The 27757-nt window shown below is 37.6% G+C and overlaps 1 protein-coding gene across 3 annotated transcripts in view; it reads right to left on the reverse strand.

Annotated features, from left to right (window-relative positions):
• LOC129764572 (GTP-binding protein Di-Ras2) overlaps window positions 1–27757 on the reverse strand; it is a 343955-nt gene that overhangs the window by 135833 nt on the left and 180365 nt on the right. The window contains exon 2 of one of the 3 annotated variants that reach the window (XM_055763776.1): window positions 10759–10813. The exons of the other annotated variants lie outside the window; for them this stretch is intronic. The gene's annotated coding sequence lies outside the window, so the exon portion shown is untranslated. The remainder of the gene's footprint in view (window positions 1–10758; window positions 10814–27757) is intronic. 3 annotated transcript variants of the gene reach the window in all.

Here is a 27757-nt window from a genome sequence, read left to right on the forward strand (position 1 = left end):
CCGCAATGATTTTTCCCAATGCTGTTTATGATATAAGGTACAATATACGAAATTAACCGGTTTTTTCTATGGCTCACTACAGCATTTGAATAACTAACTATTCTGTCTTATGGTATGAAGACTGTATCACGGTTAAATTGGGTGTTGGGTGTTTAATCATTTGAATACATATTCCATATTCCAACATATACCAATATTAATATTGATTATTTTATTTCAATATAGAAAATGATAAAATAGGAACACCTAGACAACTTTTTTGAGCCAGTTTATTGGATGCTTGAAGTTGCTACGCGAAGCGAATTTTTCTAATGATCATCAGTTTCATAACGAAAAACAATTTCTCACAAATGTATGTGAATCCAAATAAAGAAGTAAGAAGTAAAGTAGAAGAGCATGTTTTTTTAGTTCTTGAAATCGCACTTCTCAAACTTCTTTAACTAATTCAGAGAATAAATCCAAAAGATCATGGTTATCAAATTTGTCACGCAGTTCTGAATCACACAACATTTCAATTTCCATCTGCATTTGTAAGAGGCATGTTCATCAGTTATACTGAATGGAATAGAAAAAGTTTGGAGAATTCTTTCATGTGCTTTGATGTTCTCAAATCTGCGAGAAAAATCACCTGGAGTGCGTCCTGGTTGATGATCCTTTGGAAATTCTCAGTGTCAGAAAATGGGTGAAATTAAATTTTCCCATTTGTTTTTTGAACAACATGAGCTTGCTTTCATTTTTTTTTATCTGGTTGAAATGTGAACCGATTTACCTTGCAGCCCCAAGTTCAAATTGCTCAAATGGTTTGTGATGTTCGTTAGGAAAGATAGATCAACTATACATTCCACGTTTTTGAAATTCTCGTCCGCTTTTAAGTGAAAGATAGAAATCGTTTCAGATTAAACTACCTCATTGCAGCTACAGCATCAAATCTAACCTCCGGCCTGTAACAAAGTAAATTTCGAACCTTTTCTACTGGAAAACAAGTCCTTTGTTGTTCAGTTTTCGTTTTTTCTAGTGCTTCTATTTCTAGGGATTCCATTTCGCTTCAATATACACAAGACACAACTGCAAGAAAAAAGAAACGATCTCCAATAGACATTCTAATGGCAATAAACTCGACTGTCTTCAATTGCGAAAGCGCAGCAAAAATCAATTGAACTCTCTCCAAAAACATTCTCTCTCATATGGACTCACACTTTCATGCATCCTGTGCATTTGGGCGCTCGTTAACGCTCGGTCGGACCTAACTAAAAGATCGTCTCCTACGTGTCAACCTCACCGGGCAATCGGTAGAACATAGGATTACTTGCGAGAGGCCGCTGCTTACGACGGCGGGTCGGCGGCCGACTCAGATTGCGTCACCTCGGCAACTTGGGGCCGTCTCGGTTCCTCAGTTCCGGTCATATTTTGTTACGAAAAAATAAATACACAATGAAAAATGCGCTCCGGTGGCGTTAATACGAAAGTAACAGCATTTGGTAGCAGTTGCTGCAGTTACCTGCATGAATTAATGCGATTGTGAGCAGAACAGTACCAAAAGCGTGAAAAAGTCCATTGAGTACTAACATAAACACCTGTCAGAAGGTAGAATTAGCAGAGAAAAAATTGGAAAGAAAACAGACAATGATCAGCTCGAATACACACGCTTAACAAGAATTACTCACAAAGTGATTTTTAGCCAGTTTTCTGGAGAAATTTTCAACTATATTCATTTATCACTCAGTTGAAACAAAAATCCATCATTTTTCAAATCAGGTTTTGACTAGTTTTGACGTAGGATTACGTCTTTCGGGAACATATTGGGGTACAAATCGAAAATCGAAAATCGAACACATCGTGAAAATTGTCGAATTTCAAACGCTTATTGCTCAGTCATTTCATGATGGATTGATGAAATTTTTGCGTTAATTGATTGCGGCTCTTTTTTATATTGAATAAAGTTATATACGTCATGAAACTAACTATCGAACAATTGAAAAATCTCAACCCCTATCCTATCGGGAATAATCACTCCTGATTGGTCGAAATTGACGACACATGCAAAGGGTCCCTAACAGAGACATCAAAACCAAGCTGCGTGGGGGAAATCGGCATTGCAAATACATGAAAGAAGGGGGAGTTTTTGTTCCTACTGAAATGTTTTTCCTAACAGAGACATCAAAACCAAGCTGCCTAGGGAAATCTGCATTGCAAATACATGTAAGTAGGGAGAACTTTCGTTCCTTCCGAAATGTGTTCCCTAACAGAGACAGCAAAACCAAGGTACCCGGGGGAAATCGGCCTAGCAAATATATGCAAGTCGGGGGCATTTTTATATAGCAAGTAAGGTGAGTGATACGATTAATTCTAGCAAATAAAATTTAAATTTGGAATCTTAATGTTGGTTACTTCGTGAAATTTCATATCAATGACCGATCGTGTATTGTGAAAAATTTAGCCCAAGTGTGAATGTAAAATTGTGTATGGTAGCAGTTGTGTTAAAAATTACTTGATATATGAAACGATTTATTTCAATTTTCATAAATAAAAACCAAGGTGTGTTCCCGCTCGAGAACGGGTCGTTTGGCTTTGCTGTTGTTTTGCTGTGTTCATTTTTACCCAAGGAAAGTTTATACGGCGAGAAAAATTGGAAGAGTGAAGAAATATTAGAAATAGTGATTTCCCATATGCTCTACATATAATATTAGGTGTTTTTAGTCCAATTAAAATTCGCATTGGGTTGAATAAACACTCAGCAAGTAAAAATTATAAAAGAAAATTACCTTTTCCATTTTAAATGTGTTTTCTCTTTATTAAAGTAACATGTTTTTACTGATGAGAAAAATTGATAATTGTGTTCGGTATTGGTAATTTTTTTATATGACATTGGTGAGTTTTTTTGCCGTAGGACTACGTCTAACCGGAAGATATAGGGGGTGAAATGGAAATCTAGGCACTGAACAAGTAGGAAAAAATGCAAGATTTGGAACGCTTATAACTCGAGCATTTCTCAATAGATCGCAAAGGTTTTTGCATCAATTGATAGGAAATATATCTACGCATCTATCATTACGAATAACATTTCATTTTTCTTGAGATAAATAATTGAATAATTGTGAAATATCAAGCATTGTCAAAATGCACTATGTGCCCATTTTTGATTGGTCCATTTTGTGCTTCTCAAATCGTACCGACCAAAATGGGCAACCAGAGCAGCAGCGAAATACATTGAAGCACGATTGGAAAGGAAAAAGAAAAAAATGAACGAAACATTGGTCGCAGTCTCACACATGCGTAATTCTCGAGCCAGCCAGTCAGCTTAAAAATCCCCGCTCCGCTGCCGTAACGCTCATTCTTTGTGTGGACACCGACTGGACAACATCGTTGCTGGACGAGCTGGACGGCGAGGGATCGAGTGCCTTTCTCAAGGCAAGAGGGCGGAGGTGGTAGCGCTGGAGTAGAGTAATAGAGTAGAGTAGAGTTTTCAAAGGGCCTTTCTCAAGGCTAGTGACGAATGAACTGCAAAAGTTTAAAGTCTCTATAATTCAAGACCTTCCTTCCTTCCGTAACGATCATTCTCATTCAAACCGTACACCACATCGGTTCGCATCACAACACATCAACAAACCAACCCAAGCAGCCATGTCTGGACATGGTAAAGGAGGAAAAGTGAAGGGAAAGGCAAAATCCCGCTCGAACCGTGTTGATCTGGAGTTCCCCGCAAGGGTAGCTAGGCCGAGCGCGTTAGTACCAGTGCACCAGTCCACCTAGTCGGCGTTATATAGTTTCGGCCGCCGAAGTGATCGAGTTAGCTGGCAAAGCTGCTCGCGACGATAAGAAAACCCGCATTCGGAACAGAACACATTCGGTTCGGTGGACATCAAGACAACAGGCAGTTGCAGCGAGTGGCGAGTGGCAAACGCAATCGCAAAACGGCATCAGGTAGCAGAAGAAAAAAGTTTGTTCTTTATACAAACTGCTTTGGTGGCAAATCCAGAACAAGGTGGCATCGAGGGCGTTCGAAATGATTTTTTTTCAAAACCACGATTACTAAGTTTTCTAAATTGGAACCATTCCATAAAACAAGGCGCTTTTCAGGGCCATTAAAACTTCCAAAAAAGGGTTTAGGAAATACAGTTCAATGCTTTCTAAAACACTATCCAAAATAATAATAAAACACAAATTGATTTTTTCAAAATTTGTTTGTCAGGATATGATGAGTATGTGAATTTGGCAGTTGTTCTGAGCTTATTGATTTTCATCAATTCTTAAAATGTTTCTAGATTGAAAGTACAGTAATTTACACTCATCTCGACATTTAGCTAACTGGACGGACCTGTAATGTGACATATTTAGTTGGACATTTTTGTAAACATAGAGTTCGGGGTCCAAATTATGACCCCACATTGAAAGTCGACACTGTACCGCTGTCATCGCAAATGTTCAATTACAGGTTAAAATTACCTCCAATCCGATACTGAGTGGTGGTAATGCGACGTGCCATTGAATGTAATTTACTGTAAAATATGTCACAAGCTGGATGGGAAGAAATTTTCCAACTGTGAAAGCTGTGGCGAGTGGCAAATGCAATCGCTAAACAGAAAGGTTTAGCCGAACAAGATGGGGATATCGAGTGATAACAAAACAATAAACTCTTCAGATTGAAGATAATTTTGTGATCCTGAAAAGGACCCTTTTTAGCCTGCATGTGAATCCAACGAGCGAACAACGAACAACGAACAACGAGCGTCTCGTTGGACTCGCCCCTCTGGCTGAGTCTGCCGATTTGTCTCTATCCTGTGAGTTTGTACCGCTAGAGTATAAAACACGCGGACCCCAAAAAAATATCTTATTTTCATTCAAACCGTAAACCCGTGTGGTTGTACGGCATCGGCATCGTGGACGTAACAAAGGAGGACAAGTTAAGGGAAAGGCAAAGTCTCACTCGAACCGTGCAGGTCTCCAGTTCCCTGTTGGTCGCATTCACTGATTGCTCCGCAAGGGTAACTAAGCCGAACGGATTGGTGCCGGAGCACCAGTATACCTAACAGCGATTATAGAGTTTCGGCCGTCGGAGTGCTCGAGTTGGCTTGCAAAGCTGCTCACGACAATCAGAAAACCCGCATCAAGAATAGAGCAGCTTCGGTTCGGCGCTCATCAAGGCAACAATTAGTTTCAGTGAGTGGCAAAGTGTTTCTCCGGCACGTCGCATTAAATGTAATTTACTGAACAACATGTCACAAGCTGGATGGGAAGAAATTTTCCAACTGTGAAAGCTGTGGCGAGTGGCAAACGCAATAGCTAAACAGAAAGGTTTAACCGAACAAGATGGGAATATCGAGTGATAACAAAAACACAACACCAAAGGTTCTTTTCAGAACCATCAACATATTCATAAAGAGTAAACAGTAAACTAATCCATTTTTCAGGTAGATAGGTTGGTATTCACGTAGGAGAAGAAAATAAAACAATATATTTAAAATATATATTTAACAAAAGCTGTCCCCTTTGTATAGTCCTACGTCACTCCGGTTATGTCCCCGACATTACCCACCCGTCTTTTTTTCATTTCATCCATACACAACACAGGAGGCAGGATCACAGAGGGCGTTTATCATCATATCTCGTTCCACTTCGGTATCTTTCTTCTGATACGCACCATCCAACGACTGTTTACCATCACTCGGTAAACACTGGTGGAGTGAACAAACAATACCCAGCAACCAAACAAAACGGCCCTTTTCAGGGTCACCAAATCATTATCAAAGAGTTTAACGATGTAATTCTTCAAACATATCCAAAATCAACAGATAGCCTAACGGAATCCTACGTTGACTATGCGGTCGTGTCTCGGACACAAGCCTCCTGCGTCCCTGCCTCCTTTTACACCAGAAATGACGTAGAAGTCGGGTAAGACGGACACTCTACCGAAGGGAAAGACGAACACGTTGTTTTGAAAACAGTTTGATTATCTACTCCTTCTTTGTTTAACAGATACCCACTAATTACGTTTGCAAAGGCAATTGAAAATCATGGACGAACCAGGACGACGTAAGAGACTGTAAAAACTGTTAAGCGTGGGTCCCCCATGAACACAGCTGCATTGAATTCCAGCATTCCAAGAACAACACTTTTACAGCACCTCAAAAACTACAATTTTCACCACAGCTAAAACCACTTCCGACAATTAGTACGACATTACACCGACCTAGGGAGAAGATTCTATGGGAAGCCCATGACGGAAGTCAGAAAATTGGCTTTCGAACTGGCGGAAAAAAACGAACTAAAAGATTTGTTCAATACACTAACTCAGACGGCTGAAAAAGCCTGGCTCAGCGGTTTTTAAACCAGTAGTTAATTCTGAGTAGCGTTATAGAGTGTTATCAAAATAATAATAAATTGATTTGGGGTGGAATTACTCTATAGCTTGTCTTGATGAGCAGATTCTTCTTCTTCTTCAATGGCACTAACGTTCCTAGAGGAACTTCACCGTCTCAACGTAGTATTACTTGCGTCATTTTTATTAGTACTTAGTTGAGATTTCTATGCCAAATAACACGCCTTGAATGCATTCTGAGTGGCAAGCTCTAGAATACGCGTGATCACAGTGCAAGTCGGAGGAAATTTCTTTGACGAAAAATTCCCCCGACCAGAACGGGAATCGAACCCGAACACCCGGCATGTTAGTTATGACGCTAACCACTCGGCCACGGGAGCACAAATGCTGAGCAGATGATGAGCAGATTATACGCAGTAAAAGCTGCCTAGTTTCCAATTTTCATAATCCAAAAGAACATTAAACTCAATTTGTAATAGTCTGACCCTTTTTTTTAGTTCGAGTTATTAAAACCAGGTACCTTCGACAGCAGGCGAAAACATTGATAAAGTGAAAAAAGTAGTAATGAAAAATCGCCGAATTACTGTTGAAGAAGTTTATGAGAACCTAGCCTTATCAATTGGTTCGTGTCATTCGATTTTTACCAATGATTTGGGCATAAGACGGGTCGCCGCGAAATTCGTGCCAAAATTACGCATTACAATTCAAAGGAACTATTGGACCTTGTCTGCGATGACGCAAATTTGCTCCAGAGTGTCAAAACTGGTGGTAAATCATGAGTTTATGGTTATGACGTGGAAAACAAAGTTCAATCATCTCAATGAAAGTTGCTGAATTGGAAAATAATTAAGACGAGCCAGAAAACGTGCAAGCAAAGTAGCTGTCAAAAAATAACAGAATATTCAAAATGGCTGAAACTGTTGGCATGTTGGAAAATCGATTTTCGTCTTTCATTTAGAAAGACGAAAATCGAATATCGAATATTTGTAATCCGTGGAAAGTCGAAAGTAGCGAAACTTTTTGAACAGGCCTCGTACACATTATTTCCTCTCTATTAGTATCTCATTCCAATGTCTGTTTTTGGGTAGAATATTACAAATCATGTTTACGCTTGATTGAAACAACATTAGTATCGATAAATGACAATGTTTCGCATGTCCAACAACCCTATACATTCTGTCCAACTTCTATAAGACCACCCTGAATCCACTTCGTTGCAACACAAACAGATAGAATTTCCACAAGATACATTCATACATTGTTGAATGCTTAGAATAAAGTATATTTAACGTCGATTTCGTTCAAAAGAGTTGTTTGTTTATTTATTGTGCTTAAATATGATAATTTCAGCTGTCCAGTTTCTATAAGACCAATTCAAAATTCATAAGTATTATCAAAGAAAAATTCAAAACGATCGGTCAATAATTGGCAACCTTGCCATTTCGGCCAATAACCTGGAAAATTCGTGTTGGAATACTATTTACCAAAGCTGTCAAAACGAATTTCTCTGTATTTCCCATGTTTCCGAAGTTGCGACCTTGAGCTCTTCAATCGTGGTGTACCGTTCCCCTCAGTGTAGATTCTGCGTACAAGGAACCCCCTAAGATTTTCAACAGGATTCAAAAAAAAATAAGTCTTTGGTCCTTGATACATTGCTTAGTTTCCTTGCTGATATGAATAGTAACATTGTTTTGCTGGAATGCGGAATGCGGTTATGGTGAATATTTTGTGACGATATCCACGCAAAAACGGTAGGAGAGAGGATTCCAGAACATGTATGTAATCCTTGAATGATGTGAAAGCTATCTTCAGCTTTCCGGTTGCACAGAATTCCGCTCAAACCATGCACGAGCCTCCACCAAAATTCCTGATTGAAAACTCTTGTTCATTCTTCCGTAAATCACGCCAGTACCCGTTGAAACCATCAGGACTCCTAATTGAACTTTTTTTCATCAGTGAAGATAACTTATACATTGAAGAACTTTTCGTTATGGTATATAGAAAAATGTATTCTTTTGGAAACATTCTTTGTCACAACATATCACGTCCCACTGTCGGTTTATGTGAGTTTTGGCAAAACTTAGACCTCTTCCGATGTGAGATGATGTAAGATAAGGAGCTTTAACCTTTTAAACCCACTTTGGGTGAGGATTTTTTACCAAAATTTGATGAATTGTCACCAGAGTAGCATTTGAATTGAAATAATGCTTTATTTGCATAGGCGATTTTGAGGTTTTCGAAGCTGTTCTAGCTTTTTTTTATTATCTGTATTATAGTGATTTTCAACTCATTTGGCTGGTTCGTCACTCGTACTTCCATTTTTGGAAGAATGTCGGGAGTGAGGATTGAACTCGTGACCTTCAGCGTGAGAGGCATGGATGTTACCACTACGCCAGATCGCCTCCTCCTGTTCTAGCTATTTTCCGCTTATCGCGGTCAGAGAGCTTCGATTTACGTGGAGCTCTCTCTCCTTCCTACCGTATCCTTGAGGATCCGTCAAATAATTGAGCACTACTTGATGGGATCGTCCTATCCGACGAGAAATATCTCTGATACCAATATTTTCTTGGTGAAATGCTTCGATTTGTCTCTCTTTACTCTCCGTGAGGATTTTCCCCTTCGGCATTTTCCAGATTTATTGATCAAAGCAACTAAAACAACGGAAAAATGTAACTGGTCTCATAGAAACTTGACACTTGAAAAATACAAAAACGTTTGTTTATGCTCAGCGCTTGCACTCACACATATGAAAATCATGCAGTGTATGGTAGTCACCAATACCAATACACTAGAATATAAGATGAAGTATTGTTTGTTTACAATGACGCAAGGCAGTAAGATCATCTCCTAGTCTTATAGAAGTTGGACAGGGTGTAGTTGACATGAAAATCATAAAAATCGCAATTAATTGTAAAAGTTTGGAATTATTCATCGAGATCTGATATTTTTCAAAGCTAGAGTCTTTGAAAAAGATGTAGTCCTATGTCGTAGAATAAAACATCGGTGATTTACATGTCCTAAAGAAGAGAAATCTATTCAGTTTCTGTTCTTGGGAGAAAAATATATACCCTCTCGCTTTTGCATTGGACATACCTACAAAGCCTTGGAATCTTGACAAAGTTTGGTTTTGCTAAAACTGTAAAATCCTTTTATCAAAGTCTGCCGCATAATGAAGATACAGAAGACTCATTTTCAATTTTCTAGTGGAAAATGTGAATCCACTGAGACAGACGCCAATTGCGTTGGAGCTATCACTGCACGCTCAATTGCTCTGTATAGCATCAATAGTATCTATTGAAAACTAGTTTCCAAGTGTAATCATAATACACCTGATCTCTATTCCATCCCAAATGCTGATAATCCAGCATTTCATCCTATATGTACAGAGTAGTTCGACTCTTGTCCGATGAAAGCATCAAATATCAAAATTACCATCAATTGCGTGGGCGGCAATTTCGCTGAAACAAGATTGTACGCATATTTTGTGTGCTACGAAGCGTTTGCTATTGTCCAAATATGAATCGTCAATAGTTTTCGCCGTGGTCATGGTTTCGGCACGAGGCTGCAGCAGCTATCAAATGCCAAACATCCGCTGTGTTTGTTGCGGTGACGGTGGCGATTATGGCGACCACGAGTGAAAACCGCTCCGGATGTACGAGTGCACACGTTTAGCTTGAGGCGTCCATTATGCATTATGAATCGTTGCTGCGCCATGCCCGGCGTAGCGCAGCATGATTGATCCGTAGGATGAAAGCGCGCGAGCGGCGTGAGCCCGAACAACAGTCGTAACGAATTTCCACAACGAATGCGACAATGAGATGAATTAATCATAATGGTTCGTAGAAACTTGCGATAGAACACACCGTGCACACCGGTGTTGTCCGGCTGATGTTTCGGAAGTTACGAGACCGTTTAGAGTTTCAACGGTTCATACAGAGGTGTGAACTGTTTCATACCTAGATTAGACAGATATTCTCCATTCTGCAGACAAGCTCCGAAGAGAAGTATTGGAGCGAATTGCTTCCAACATATCATTCGTTCCTGTTGCCACGCAGGATCCATTCATTGGCTCATAATTAAGCGGCATTGTAATGCAATTTGTGAAATACTGCCCGAATTGTTTCAACCGCTTTCCCACCCCGAGTGTGATTGTGTTGCATCGAGAATGGAAATAAATCAATTATTGGAGGGTGTTGGTTCTTCCGTTGCTGCTCGCGGTCGGTAGCTTCCTGTGAAGTTATGCCCACAGGAAATTACCACCAGAACTCATTACTGGTTGGTTGTCAATTGCTATGGCCGAAATATTAGTTTGTAGGGAAGTTCTGTTTCGAAAATATTCATAGCAAGGAAACCAGACGAACAGAATGAGTTGAGTGTGATACCACAACTCTCATATTGGAAATTGGAATGAAGTTGTTGGTATTGAAATTATGTATTTTTACCTCCTTAGCTCTTCATCTGCAGCAAATATTTGAAATCCATCAAACTTGAGGTAACCTATAATGAAAAACAGGAAGAAAGAAAATATAATTTTTTATACAAGAGTTTTGCGAATATTTTCTGCATGCCTCAGTCCTTCGGTTTTGTGAGAGCATCAGATGTAGAATTGTTAGTTCAGTTGTAAATCAGATTTATAAAACATATTGATTCGTATGATTTCATTTGAATCAGAATAGATAATGTAACCGTAGTTAACTATGGATGTTAGAACTCACTATATATTATTTTCTCGGTATTATAATTAGTAAAAACATATTATTATTATATTACTATTGTTGATTATTGACATTGTAATAAATTTTGCAATAAATTTTTCTATGGTGGTTAGACTCTTCACCCTCCTCTCTAAGGAGGGACTGCCATACAAATGAAACACGAATTTCTGCATTACTCGAAAATTAATCAAGCAAATGGAACCAATTAGGCATATGGAGCTTTTATGGTGTAATAAATGTTTCTATGGTGGTTAGACTCTTCACCCCCTCTCTAAGAGGGGGCTGCCGTACAAATGAAACTCAAATTTCTGCATTACTCTAGAATTAATCAAGCAAATGGAACCAAATTTTGTATGCGGAGGTTTTAGGGTGCAATAAATGATTCTATGGTGGTTAGGTACTCCTTCCCCCTCTCTTAGGCGGGGCGCCATATAAATGAATCACTAATTTCTACACAACTCGAGAGTTAATCAAGAAAATGAAACCAAATTTTGCATGTGGAGGTTTTAGGGTGCAATAAATGTTTTTACGGTGGTTAGACACTCCACCCCCTCTCTCAGGGGGAGCTGCCGTACAAAATTCAACGGGGTCGAACAGTTCTGCGATTGGACCCATGAACTTGCAGTAAGAAAACGTGAATTTTTGAAGGTATTGATAACAAAAAACAAATTTTGGGCGGGACGAAGTTTGCCGGGTCAGCTAGTTCAAAATAAAATTCCCTTATCTTGATTCTGGACTAAAGTTCAAAAACCAAATTCATGAAACAGGTTTTATAGTTTAAATACTAATTTTCGATGTTCGATTAAAATTTTCAACTTGAAAATCATCTTTTATTTCATATCCCGAATACATTATTTCATAATATAATTATACACTCGACAAAACAAAATTGGAGGAACAGAGTGCGAAGTCGGAAATTCAAAGTGATTTTTAATATGATGTAACCTCCTGAAAAATCAACGCATATCGATGGGATATACATCATTTCGAAGCTACAAGCTTTCAGGTATTAGCATATTTTACGTACAAATTTTTATCTTGGTGTGTGTAGCGATTTTTTCCTGTTTTTACAAAGATTTTGTGGACTAACACATTTTTGACGTAGGCCTACGTCTTTCATTTCTATACCGGGGTGTAAAATCAAAGTTTCGAAAACGAAAGCGTTACGCAGGAGACCGAGATTTTGAGCGTTAATAACTCCTAAACAACTGAATGAAATGGTATGATAAACACTTCATTCGAAAGATAAAATGTCTACGCGTTATATACTTGTTACTTTTTGATCCAAAGACTTGTTTCAATAGCCTTAAAATTGCTTTCAAAACAGGCTATTGAAATCACCGATTGGTATATAAGCGAACGCCGCTCGAAAATCCACTCAGTTATAACTAAACAACGATTGAGGTATCATCGCAGGAATGAATGGGTGTTCCCCTAACACAGACCTCAAATCCATGGAGCCTGGGGAAATCGATATTGCAGAATAGATGCAAGCTGCTGGTACTTTTGTACTCGTTTGCGCTTTTGCAAATCGGAATGTTTCCCTAACACAGACTTCAAAACCATGGAGCCGGGGGAAATTGGCATTGCAAATGAGATGCAAGCTGCGAGTACTTTTGTACTCGCTTGAGTTTTTGCAAACCGGAATGTGTTTTCCCAACACAGATTCCGAAACCAGTAAATTGGGGAAGTCGGCATTGCAGATCTCGGCAGTACTTTTTATACCCCCATGCATTTCTATACTCCGGAATGCGTTTTGCTAACACGGTCTACAAAATCGGGTACAAATGCAACGCTTTGGCTCGGTTATTCAAGACTGCATGCCCCTTCATGTCGCCAGCTCACTGAACTTCTACGCATACCGTTTGATGATTAGGCAAAATGTTGATAACTATTTGCTGCGATAACCACTACCATAATGCATGAATTGACCTAAATTTGGATTTGTTTGCAATTGAATTCGTAAATTGTTTCATTCATTCACTAGTTTAATCAATAATTTAATCAACAGCTCTGCGCAGCGGCGATATCGTACCCAATGAAGAGCATTCGAAGTGCGATTATTGTTAATTGAAAAAATACAAATGCTTACTAAGCCAACGGCAGTCCTACGTCAGCCTTGCGGTTTTATCATAGGTATAACCCATCCATAGTTTTTTGCTAACCAACTCAACAGCAAATCCAATTAACAACATCAACCAGCTTTCATTTGGTTCCTAAAACGTTACTATAGGACCTTTCCACACAGAGATATTTAGGTTTGAAAAAAAAATGATAGGAGGTTGTGTTCAAGACATGACCGCATTGTTGACGTATTTTTTTTATAATGCTACGAAAATTTTGAAATAACCATTCTACCAGTTTGGTCGCCCTGAAGTGTTTTTTTTAATTGTAGTATCAGCTGTAGCTGTAGCTGTCTTCCTTAGTGGAGAAAGTTTCGCTACTGGCAAGCGAAACCAAATCACATACAACATTTCAAAACGACATGTACTTGGTGACTAAATAAACGAAATAAACTCTATCTGCTAATCTCAACAACCTCAAAAAGACTAGCACTGCTTCATCATGATCAAGATTAGCGCAAATGCAATCCTAGTTGAAAGCAGTTTTGCGACTGGCACGCGAGCCCAAATAAATGAATAACTTAATATAACTTATTCAATAACTTGGTATCCCCAAAAAAAAAATTGGGGCACAACCTTAACACCTGCATCGCCACAGCGTCGGTTCAATGCATTGATGACAGAAAATCAACAATGTTAACTGTTTGGAAAAAGGCTGACTATCTGCCTCAGCAGAGATTCATTACTAATACCCTAGCGTAAATATTTCCCTCCCGCTATCTCCCCTCCTTGTTTATATTTATCATTACGACTGCATAATTTGCAACACCAAACAAGCATCAATCATAGCATGAAAAAATTAGGCGTTGTTGCATCGTTACAGGGCCAATGCACACGGGAGCAGATACAAATGGGGTTTCAACGTAGCGAAGATGCACAATTTTTACGTACGGATTATGAAGCACGTATGTACGAATACAAATATCCATATACGATGGCTTGAAGCAACTAAATATACACACGCTTATCTTCGTTATGCGCTCTTTTCAACAGAAGCCCTTTCTGTTAATATTGCCGTTCTAGATTAGCTTAGCTGCCATCCTTTGTTGAGAGAGTTTTCCTACCGTCATGCGGAACCAAATCACTGACAAAATTCCAGAACATTTAATTTCTTAGTGAGCTGACGATAGCCTAGCTTGATGATTCCCAACACAATTGTGTAGCTCAGAACTTTAATGCAATGACGTCAGTTTGATTGAATAATTGCAATGCCAGAGACATCAGCGAGTGAATAATTTGGTCCGCATTCGATCCCTCACCGTCCAGCTCGCCCAGCAACGATGTTGTTCAGTCGATTTCCTCACGAAGAATGAAAGTGACAACATGGCCTGATTCACAATTTTCAAATCTTCTAGTGTATCGTTCGTTGCTTGGCGTTTTTAGTGGTGCGGCTTGCAAGGCCTGCGACCAACCCCACTATCTCACAGGAGGACCATCGTGATACTGCTGCTTTACGTCCCGAGTACCACCAGGACTGGGGCAACGCTTATAGCGGCGTCAATTCGCTTAGAGGAGCTGTTTCCGGGTTTTTGTGGCTTTTCTTGGGGACTGGCAATGCCCAATTGCTCATCCCACCACACCCTAGACAGTTCCCCTTCACCAGTGCAAGCCAGGAAAACGATCTATGACGATAGAATTTCTGACCCGAACGGGAATCGAACCCGAAGCCCCCATCTTGGCAAGCGCAATGCTTACCACTAGGCCATGGGGACCACCCGTTTGGTATGTAAATCGCCAAAATCCGTTCGCGGCAAAAATAGTTATTAACGTTAACTTTATTTCATAAAAACGTGAACTGTTTTCTGATTTGGCACCCTTAATGAAAGACGTAGTTCTACGTCAAAAAATACCCCTTCGTCTTTGATGATACATTATTCAATAAACAACCATCATCCTTGTGCTGAATTTTTTGGAAATTTCAAAACTGCCTTTCGATTTGCGGTGCAATGATTATTTATTGAACAATTCATCAACGGAGATAAATTTTCATTTAAATTTTTCTAATTTTTCATTTAAACTCAATTTTTCTAATTTTTCATTTAAACTCAAGTATTCTTGTAAGGCCATGTCCTACAGGCACATTCTAGAAACTAAATGAAAGAGGGGTGATAAGATTAATTGGATTTGCCGTTGAGATGGCTAGCAAAAAATTGTGTTGGTCCAAAAAATCATTGAAAAAACAGAAAAAATCTATTTTCATTTCTTCCCTGCCTTGTTGTCTGCTACGCCTACACTAGAGTTTCAAATGGACATCTCGATTTTCAAAATTTACCTCATAAAAATGTTCACCACTTGGAAAAAACACCCTATGCCGAATTTTAGCTCAATCGGACTTAAGAGAGAGCGGCGCTGGTGGAGTGAACAAACAATACTCAACAACCAAACAAACCTTTTCAGAACCACCAAATCATTATCAAAGAGTTTAACGATGTAATTCTTCAAAACATATCCAAAATCAACAAATAGCATAACGGAATCCTACGTCAACTATGTGGTCATGTCTCGGACACAACCCTCCTGTGACTTTTGACGTAGGACTACGTCTTTCATTTCTATACCGGGGTGTAAAATTAATGTTTCGAAAACGAAAGCGTTACGCCGGAGACCGAGATTTTGAGCGTTAATAGCTCCTAAACAACTGAACGAAATGGTATGATAAACACTTCATTCGAAAGATAAAATGTCTACGCGTTATATACTTGTTACTTTTTGATCCAAAAACTTATTTCAATAGTCTTAAAATTGCTTTCAAAACAGGCTATGGAAATCACTAATCAGTATATAAGCGAGCGCCGCTCGTAAATCCACTCAGTTCTAATTGCACAGCGATTGGAGCATGTTGTCGCTGTTGTGGTGAAGCTCTTCGTTTATCATGAAAGCGCGGATGAACGGTGTCACCAAGAGCCTTTCTATCCATAAAATTTCTATCCATAAAATATCCATATAATACATTTGGGTTTGTGATTTGTCAATCAAGTACAGTTAGCATGAAAGCTTCTGAAGATTATTCTTCAGAACAAGGTTTTTTGTATCCAATATTGGATGCATAAAACCTTGAGTCTTCAAAGTAACGCTCTCGTTTTCGAAGTCCCCCAAATATTCATTTATTCATTCATTCATTCAGAATGGATTTAGATTCAACTTCAAACAAATGATCTCTAAATCAACGATAGTCCTACGTCACCCTTGCGGTTATACCATAGATATAACCCACTTCCTGTTTTTTTTGTCAAAAATCGATTTTTCAGGTTCCGTTTTTCAAAAAACTCAAATTTTAACGTTAGTGACACCAGTAAATGAAGCCAGAATGAGCTAATATTTTGCGTAAGGTATATTATCGTGCAAATCAACATTACGTGGCAAGTTCCGAATGAAAAATCGAGATAACTATTTTATTGGCACCCAAAACCATATTTTTCGTTTCGTACTTCGAAAAAAATGTCCCAAAATGCCGATTTTTGAAAAAAAAATTTTCGAGATGACACTAGATGTTCATGCAGTTTTAAGACATTGGACATCAAATTTTTTTTTTCAAAGACCTCGATTTCCTTTATTTTCCCTTGGGTGATTTTTCGGTTTCTCAAACTTTCACCGCTTTGCGCCACTCTCCCTTAAGTCCGATCAAGCTGAAATTCGGCATAGAGTATTTTTTCGAGGTGGTGAACATTTTGTATAGGGTAACTTTTTAAAATTTTAGAGTCGTTTTTTCCCATACTTTCATTGGTACACTAGCCTACACACCATGATAAAATATGTACGTTGAATATTCAAATACCTGAAAGTTGTAGCTTTAAAATTATGTACATTCCATCGATATGCGTTAATTTTTCACGAAGTTACAGCATGTCAAAAATCGCTCAAAACTTTCGACTTCGCATGCTCTATTTTTTGTCGAGTGTATGCCAGATAGTTAATTTATTTCCCGAGCGTACAGGGTACGTTTATGAAAAGGTAGTCTGGACTGACTAGTGCATCAGTAACAGTGAGGCTGTGACGTGTTAGCTTTGCAAGTATCATGTAGCGGTATAATGAATTTGTCTAAATAAGTTTATTTCTTTTGTATTTTAGCTAAATGTATACATTTATTCATTGCTACGTGAAGATAATCTATTTAAATCAAAACCTAGGGGAAATTGTTGTTCGGTAATTCAGAGTTTAGCTTCCTTAAGCTCTCTGTAGCTCTCCAATACCTACTACTGCAGTGCTTGATTTAAGCTTTCAGAACTAGCAGAATCACTAGGTTTTCAATAGAGTTGTTGATAGAGCTGCTCCCGATTTCTTTTGTCGAAATATCCCTCTCGGGATAGTCATGTTCCGTTCCATTAGAAAACTGGACCAACTCCGCGAATGTTATAGATGATTTATAATTTTTTACTCTTGCTTGATGTCAATCAAGACCTTTCGACGAGCCGTCCGTTTTGATTTCCCGAGGCATGAGAATCGTTGGCCTTTCTGACAGTAGGAACAGCTAAAAATAAACATTTTTGTTTAATAATTGTAACTATAATATGGATTTGTTCAAATTTACCTGTTTGTATCAGTTTTCGACGATATTGTACTTCCAAGCCATCGATATGAATGAAACAATCTGGACTGAAGTGAAGCGAGAAAATGTACATGTGTTTAGTATTGCTGTTTAGTTCCTGTCCAAAGAATCAAAGCCATTTCTTCCGAATAGTCACATCCCTTGGGGATCGATGGAATGATAATTTGTGGGATATGTTTTCATAATTCGAGTTGGACTCAAGCCAGGGTATCAATGGCTAAACACTCACGCATCCGGGTGCCACACATCGAGCCATAGAGTTATCTGAAAATAGAAATATTTTATATATATTCCTACGCAGTCGGGCCGCCGTAAAAGGACCACTTTTAAAAGCAACACAGAAACAACACATCCTGGGTACTAGTTCCGTTATTTTAAATTTAATGGTTCACTAACTCCTTTTTCTCGCGTATTATTGACATATTTTCAAATAAAATGAAGCAAAACACGTAATATGCGCAAAAAACACTTGTTATGAATTTCTTTGCGATCGCTGCTTTCCGTCAAAGCTAAGATGTTATAGTTGAGAGTGTATAAGTGAATCGTGTCGGACACACTTCGAGTCCAGAATATCTTCTCATAAACGTACCCTGCCGAGCGTATTTCTTTTTGACGTGGGACTACGTCTAACCGGAGTATATGAGGGGTAAAATGAAAACCTAAACACAGAACATGCAGGAAAAAATGAAAGATTCCGAATGATTATAACTCGAACATTTCTTACTGGATCGGAAAGATGTTTGCATCAATTGATTGGGAATATTTCTACGCTTCTATCGCAATTAATAAAATGTTATTTTTCATTAGATAAACAATTGAATAACTGTAAAATGTTAAGCGTTATCTAAACGGCATAACTGCCTCATTTTGATTGGCCCGATCTACGATTTCCCTAACACAGCCATCAAACCCAAGCAGCCTTGGGTAAATCAGCATTTCAAATATATGAAAGTCGGGGGTATTTTTGTTCCGACTGAAATGTGTTTCCCTAACACAGACTTTAAATCCAAGGAGCGTGGGGAAATTGGCATTCCAAATACATGTAAGTCAGGGGCATTTTTGGTCCGACTGAAATGTGTTTCCCTAACACAGAGTCTTTAGAGGCGAATGAACTGCAAAGTTTGAAGCCTCTTAAAAACAAAGAAAGAAGAAGAAGAACACAGAGTTCAAATCCACGTAGCGTGGGGAAATCAACATTGCAAATACATGAAAGTCGGGGGAATTTTTGTTCCGACTGAAATGTGTTTCCCCAACACAGACTTCAAAACCAAAATGTCTGTGAAAATAGGCTCTGCAAATAAATGCAAGCTTCGAGTACTTTTGTACTCGCTTGCCATTGTGCAAACTAGAATATGTTTCTTTAACAGGGTCTCCTAAACTTAGGAACCTGGGAAAATCGTGCAGACACTAGAGACGAATGAACTTTCAAGTTTAAATCCTTTATAGTATAAAAAGTAGAAGTTGAAGTTTTTGATTCATGCAAGTCGGGGGTATCTCTGCACCCGCATTTTTTTTGCACTCCGCAAAGTGTTTTCCTAGCATGGATTACAAAAGCGGGTACGAACACAATGCTTTGGCTCGGTTATTCACTATTGTATTGAAGGATATACCTTCATATCTTCCGCTCATTGAATTTCTACGCATACCATTTGATGATTAGGCAAAATGGTGTTAACCATTTGCTGCGATAACGCCTATTCATTAAACAATATGCGTTCGACATACATGTCAAAATCGGAACTGAGTGCCTGAAGTTCATATAATCAAGCGAATTCGCGGTTCAATAAGTACGTACACTTGAGAGATGCAAACTTCAGAAGCAAATGTAAAATAAAATAATCGTTTGAAAATTCTCCCGTTCACAAACCGTAAAAGGACTGTCATTAAATTTACTATCACAATGCATGAATTAACCTTACATGACATTTCACAATCTTTTTACTTACAAATCAAATATATTGAATTCGGGAATTGTTTCATTCCATCAAAAATTTAATCAATACAAACAAATGATTGATAAGCCACGTCAACCTTGCGGTTATATCATAGATATAACCCACCCATTTTTTATTCTATGTATGTTACCCATTAACAGTAATTATAGGTGGAACAGATGTTAGTGTTTGCGACAGTAGTGTACGTGTAATATTTGTGTTTACATCCAACTGCCTTCCACATCCATGTAAAAACGCTATTTTCGGTAAATTTCTTATCAATCAAAAACAGATATTTTTGGAGTTCTCGCTGAATATGAGTATTCTGTGGCATTGTTCAGTGTATATTTGTAGAATCATGTCGAAGAAGCTGGATAAAAGTGATGTTTCTGAATGTATTTTTCACTCTCACATCTTCATAGAAATACACAAATTTTCATTATTTTCGCGATAACTTGACGATATTTTCAAGGATCACAGTGTCGGTGTATTTGATTTGAGATTTTATTGAAAATGTTGCTATTCCAGAGGTCTAAGAATGCGACTGTTCTCCGGACCTTTTTACCCCTTAACCCTCCTGTACTCGCGTGCAAAATCGTAACACGTATACTCGCGCACGGTGTGCCAGACCGAAAATTGACCTTCTCTGTAATGTTGCCATTGTGCATTTTTCAGGCTTTATTGGCATTTATTTGGAGAAGAGGGTATGATTGAATAAAAAAACTCCAAAAAATATGTTTTCTTCGTCTTTATTATGTTTTAATAGTCATCTAATTCAGCTTCATCAAAATAGAGTATTTTTTGATACTCCAACACAAATAACGAAATTCGAATTTTTCACTGTTACTAATTAAAAGTAAGCAACTGAATATAATTTATGGAAGTATAAAGAGCTATAAAATAACATAAAAACGTATTAATCAAGTGTGGTTTCATTGGAGTAAGAATCAGAACATAGCATAATTGCATGCTCGAAACGAACATATTTTTCACATTTCATGCAGTTGTTGCGTGTTTTTCGGGTCTTTTATCGAAAAGAAGAATGTATAACGACCTTCTAGGTAATTAACAGATGATAAAGGTTCTGGAATATAAAATTAGCATATTTCTAATATTCTTTGTCTCTGTTTTCATGGTAAACTAAGAATTAATGCCTTTTTTCAGATGGAGCATAAAAAGATTATATAAAAGGATTTCTAGGAACTTCCTTTTCTTTGTCTTGTTTTCTTGTCGAAAACAATTGTCCATTATAAAAAAATATCCCCGAAACTGTAACTGTTAAAAATTACCATAAGCTACCGATTAGTTTATAGTTTACTGTTTACAATTCTTCCACAAGTGAAATTCTTTCACAAGTGTGTATATGTATGCCCATTATATTTAGCGTATAACTATACGAAAGTCAAACATTTTTATTTTGCTTTTGAACGTGAATCTAGCGACGAATATATCGACGAATAGTTAATATATGGATCCGTTCAATCCAGTTACAAAAGGGACTGAAATCAAAAAAGAATAGTCTGGTAATGATCTTATGCATTATATTTAATAAATATTCCACGCCACTAACATTAATTTAAACATTTCATTCAACAATATTCTAGAATATGAAAAAAGGCACTTGTCCAAAAAAGTTACTCCTATACTCGCGTCGGTTTGTCAGACCGAAAGTGTTAAAAAAGTGACACACGTCCCATTTGCACCAACACATGCGATACGCTAAACGATGACGAACGACGAATAACGAAGCAAGAGAGAATCGCGAAGTCGTAGTGTTGATATTTTCTGAGAAATGAACGAATTATTGATTTCTCGGTCTGACAGACCAATGCGCGAGTATAGGAGTGTTAAATGATGAAAATAAGTTACAACACATTGGTAACCGTGTGCGTTTGTGTTATCGCCATTTCTCTAGTGGAAACAAAGCGATTCTGAGGTAAACATTTGGCTGGAAAGCGATCTGGAATCAAAGGTGTTCATACCGCCTGAAAATCAATTATTATCTTTTACGCTCCCCTAAACTTGTAAACGAAGCTCAATTCACGCTGACGGCATTGAGCTTTGTTTACGAGTTTAGGGGAGCGTCAAAGATAATGATTGATTTTCAGGATAAAACTGCAGCGGACTTAGGTTTTTTCTCTTAGTTTTGATCGATTAATTGACGTAAATTATTCGTTCGCTTCGATTATTGGTTGCGCAGTATTCGTTCGATTAATAATCGATTTCTGTAGGAAGTATTCGATAAATCGATTAATCGAACAATTATCGGGAATCACTACATCTAACCTTAGAAAAATATTCAGAGCAACATCGTTGCACGGAAGCAATTGGCAATTCAGAGTAAATATTTTATTTTTGACGTAGGACTACGTCTTTCATTTCTATACCGGGGTGTAAAATCAAAGTTTCGAAAACGAAAGCGTTACGCCGGAGACCGAGATTTCGAGCGTTAATAGCTCCTAAACAACTGAACGAAATGGTATGATAAACACTTCATTCGAAAGATAAAATGTCTACGCGTTCTATACTTGTTACTTTTTGATCCAAAAACTTGTTTCAATAGTCTTAAAATTGCTTTCAAAACACGCTATTGAAATCACCAATCGGTGTATAAGCGAGCGCCACTCGCGCAGAATTCTTTCCGTTTGGATTCCATTCAGCATCGAGAAAGTTCCGGAAAAATCTAATCATTACTGGAAAATAATCTGCCAGTTCCTCTGGGAATTTAAAAATACATTCATGTGAAAGAGTTTGTTTGAATGGTTTCTATCCATGTAACACTGTGACCAAATATGTTTCAATCAAGTGCTATTAACAGATGGTTATCGAGTTAGCATTAACCACTGGTGGGCTTCCAGTATCGAGTAAAATATGGAAATATCTAATCGTTACTGAAAATAATCTGCCAGTTCCTCTGGGAATTTAAAAATACATTCAAGCGAAAGAGTTTATTTTAATGTTTTCTATCCATAAAATATCCATATAATACATTTGGGTTTGTGATTCGTCAATCAAGTACAGTTAGCAGGAAAGCTTCTGAAGATAATTCTTCAGAACAAGGTTTTTCGTATCCTATATTGGATGCATAAAACCTTGTGCCTCCAACGTAACGCTCTCGTTTTCGAAGTCCCCCAAAAATTCATTTATTCATTCATTCAGAATGGATTTAGATTCAACTTCAAACAAATGATCTCTAAATCAACGATAGTCCTACGTCACCCTTGCGGTTATACCATAGATATAACCCACTTCCTGTTTTATCGATTTGAAACATGCATCCGTCTCCTTGGTCGAGAAACTATCTTCATGTTTCCACCGGGAAGAAACATCAATCGATGCATTTCAACATAGATACTTAACCTTGTTCTCTCTTTCAGATGGTTTTTGAAGGTTATATGCGATCATTAGGGACGCTAGAACTAAACAAATGGTCGTAGCAGCAGCAGAGAGGAATATAGTTTCTTGTACCAGTAAGTCTGGTGCAACGGTCAAACAGCAGCTCGAAACAGTCGGATAGATGATTGTTCCTGATACCGCCATTCGTCCTGGCCCAGAGCTAGAGGTGAGTGCACGTTTTGTTCCGTTGGGTGGTATAGCTGAAACCGTTGTAGACCGTGAATACTACCCTGTAGTCAACATAAACTTCAAATAGAAGTTTTATGAGTATTTTCACATAAACTAATATTCTTTGTCATTTTCAATTCCAGCTTCGAGTTTCACATCGCAGGAATATTTGGCTGGAAACAACCCAATCAGTGACGAGCGGTGACGAGCGGTCCACACCGGAAGCAAACAGCAAGAGCCTCTCATACGCAGCCCAGAGACGAGTTTCGAGGAAGATAGAGATTTTGATTATTAGATTGATTATTAGATCCCTTATGAATAAAGAACAAAACTTTCACTTATGTTTTACCAATGAATCTGCCATTATTGAACCGACGAATCACTTTTGTTAAGTCGATTTTGATCCAACTCTGGGCTAACAAATCAGAGTTTTGCACCTACCATTTTTTTTCGTAAAATATACTAATAATTAGTAGGGTAGAAAATGACTCGAGAATTGGTAAAATGTACCAAAGAAATGATCATATTTACTAACTATTTCTCTCAGTGTAGTTTAAGGGAGCGTCAAAGAAAAAATTGTTTTTCAGGCGGAATGGACACGTTTTTAAAATTAAAATTATGAATGAAAATTAACTTCTCCGCGTCAAATTAGTATCTTATTTAAATTAAAAACACTTTCTTTTTGCAAGGGGTGTTTCAAGTAATTAAATAACATGATGTAAAATTTTTCATTCAAATTTTAACATTTGGAAACTGGCTTCGTGTCTTCTAATCTGATAGGAAATACACTAACGAGTTTGGGAAAACCAAATTATGGCCCCCAATTGAAAGTCGACACTATAAGGTATGAGAAGTGGCAAGACGATGGGGTTCAGGTTTGTTTATTGAATGACTGCTAACGTTGCTAACGTAATTATTCATTAGCGTTCATCGACGGTTGCTTAGACACCATCTATGATCTATATAAATAAAAATGTAAGGCAAAATCTGTTGGTAAGCGGAAAACCCGAAGAAGGGATGGTCCGATTTTAGCCTTATTCATTTTGTTGTATTTGTCTCTTTCCGTAGATCAATATAGTGGAGAGAAAAATCGGAAAATCCTGTAGGAAGGTCGGAAAATTCAGATAATTGAATTCCCACATGTTCGAAAATTACATCATAATAAGCGTTGTTAGTCCATTCAATGTTTGCGCTATCGAAATTGATTTTTCTTCGAAAGTGGAAAAGAATTTTCAGATGGAATAACGCATTCCTATAGCTTCTATCTATATAAAAAAAAATGGAAGGCCAAATGTGTTGGTGTGCCCTAACGAAGGAATGGTCCGATTTGAGCTGTCTTTATTTTGTAATATTCTCCGTATGAAATATGTATTCCATGCAACGAAGAAACATGTTATTTCCAAATGTTTGAAGAATCTTGAACGAGAATTGTGTCTGAAAATAATTTTATATTATAAGGACGAATTTTTGTAGAAGTACTAGACAATTTATAGTTAAAGGAAATTGTAAAGGGTTGAAGGGTAATCAATCAATGAAGAGTTCAATGATTGAACTCACAAACGTTCACTTAGTAGGAAAACGTGGATGTTTGAAAGTATTCAAATCAAAAAATCTATTTTGGGCGAAGTTCGTCGGGTCAGCTAGTTGTAAATAAATTTGATCTATACGTGAGTACAGCTGAACGGAAATTTTGACATATGGTTCGACCTTCTACTTTACTGATCTTGCTTAAGATTATGTTTTTGCCAACCATTGTATCATTAACGGAAAATAACAGTCTAAAAACTAGTGATGTACGAATTTCAAAATTAATCATTCTAATCCAATATTTCTCAGTTGTTCGATGCATTTAATCGCCTCACTGAGAGAAATGATTAGTTAGACTAATATTGGTAGCCATTATAATTATCTATATTTGTTATTATTTGAGTTGTTAGTGTTGCTGTGTTTCCTGTTTGGTTTACCAACGTATGGTTAACGTATCTTCATCGGCCGTAAAAATGGTATAAAAACTAAGCATAAACTCATCCGAACAATGTTTACTCATATTGGAATGAAAAGAATGAAAACAATGATATTTTTTAATGGTTAAAACGCGAAGTCTTAACCTGTTTCTTAATCTATACATTTTCTGTTGTTTTCATAAAACCTCATCATTTCAGTATAATATTATTATTCGATACAGTTTTTGTTTAACACTTTTAACACGTTTTGCAAAAAAACCTATGCGGAAAAGAAAAATTTCATTTATAATTTTTATTCTGAAAGTATATTTATTCCACCTGCAAATCGAATGAGGTTACCGCCTTACAATGTTAGAAATAAACAAATTTCGCGAATTGAACGAATGAGCAATTAGGATAATGCTGCAATTTTGTTTTCTTTCACTCCTGAATCATATTTCAAGGATGAAATATTTATATTTGGTAGAGTTTATTTGTATAATGTATAACATTCTTATATGGTTCAAAATTCGAATTATAGGCATTCGGAAAAAAATCCGGTGTCCCTACATAATCTTTCGCAATTGATCTCGGAGCTGAATTTATTCATTTTTCCCAAATCACAGAAAATCATCCAAGTCAGTCGCTTCCTGAAAAAGAGCTGATTCTGATGAAGAAACCTTAAACGGATTGTATCTCCATAGCGTTTAGAAAACAACTCACTTCATAAACTCAACAAAAATTTTTGGAAGATTTGCAATCCCATCAGCTAAATTAACCGCATATTTCACCCACAGATTCTCACAGGTCCCTGCAAAATTCGCTTAAGGACAAGAACTTCGACTCTATGGACAGCATAAAAATACCTTGAACTATTTTCGACGAGAATGAAAACATGTTCTGAAGGAATAGAATTTTTAAGCCGCGTTAATACTGAGCATATAAAATTGAATGAATGTCTGTCTGCCTATAAAAATGATGCATTTGTTTTTTCCATGAATCGGCACGAACATTCCAAACAACCCAATATGGGCTATCCTGGTTTCTTCCTGATTTATATCTTCATTCAACATGATTTTGTGAAAATTTTAGTTGGGAACCCTGGTTAAGCGTCATATCTTCTTCATCAATCGATTGCAGGAACAATATCATGAATGAATGAATGATCTGTCATGATCTATCCTGTTTTTGAAAACAAGCGTTCAGAAGGAAAAACAAACATTTGTAGCGTTTGTAGCTGAATTGCAGCTGAATTCCACAAGACATTTTATAAACTTTTGGATATTGGGCTTGCATTTAATTTCACAGCATAAGTGGGTCACAGCATCCTCGATTTGTTTTCGCTTAATTGTTGCCTAAAAGTTCAACGCATGCAAGAAGAATGCCAAAGAAAGCAACAATCTGCTTTTTTATATTTGCATTCTTCTCTTAGTAAACCTGATGATAAAAAGCAAATAATGATTAAAATGATTTAAGAAAAAAGTAAAATAAAATCATTGCAGATTAGATTTCGCTTCGGATACATTTTTGGCATTTTGTTTCAAGAGCAGTCTGAACTGAAGAGCTTCAGAACAGTTTGAGCAGAATACGCGATGACAAATGTACAGTGTTGGGGTTTGGCGGTGGGATTCGAGTTTGGGTCCCAAATTTTCCTCTAACTGACCGCTTCCCCTGGTGACTGTAAGGACGTGGCCGGCGTCGTTATTGATCATTTAAAGCTCGAACCACCGAAAATTGCACAACGAGAATGATTTGCTAGTCCCAAGCGTCATTCTGTGGGTTCTTTGTGCAATTTGATTGGTTCAGGTCAATCACGGAGAGCAACTACGAATTGTACAGTCTACCCAAGCTCAAGCTCAAGCTCAAATTTTCCTCTAACTGACCGTTTTGAAATGTTAAAATTTGAATGAAAATTCTTACAGCATGTTTTCATCATGTTATTTTGGTTACTCAAAACCGATAATTCTGACTCGATATATTTTCTAATATTTCCACAAAAAAATCACCATTATGATATAAAACCATCAGGCATGATCTGTCTGTCTGTCTTTCTGTCTGTCTGATTGTTATGGACTCAAAAACTACTGAACCGATCAACATGAAAATTGGGATGTTGGGGTTTTTGGGGTCGGGGAAGGTTCCTATGATAGTTCGAGACCTCTTACCCCTCTCTAGGGGGGGGAGGGGTCTGCCATACAAATGGTACACACATTTCTGCATTACTCGGCAATTAATCAAACAAACGAAACCAGATTTCACATGTGGAGGTTTTAGGAGGCAATAAATGTTTCTATGGTGGTTAGACACTCCATACAAATGAAACATTAATTTCTGCATTACTCAGGAATTAATCAAGCAAATGAAACCAAAGTTGACATGTGAAGGTTTTAGGGTGCATAAAATGGTTCCATAGTTGTTGGACACTCCTCCCCCCTCTCAAAGGGGAGGGGGGCTGGCAAACTAATGAAGCATAAATATCTGCATAACTCAAGAACTAATCAAGCAAACAGAACCAAAAATAACATGTGAAGGTTTTAGAGCTCTCCCCTCTCTAAGAGGGGGCTGCCATACAAATGAAACAATTTCTGTATAACTCGAAAACTAATCAAGTAAATG

Source organism: Toxorhynchites rutilus, chromosome 2 (assembly GCF_029784135.1).
Source record: "Toxorhynchites rutilus septentrionalis strain SRP chromosome 2, ASM2978413v1, whole genome shotgun sequence".
Lineage (NCBI taxonomy): Eukaryota > Metazoa > Arthropoda > Insecta > Diptera > Culicidae > Toxorhynchites > Toxorhynchites rutilus.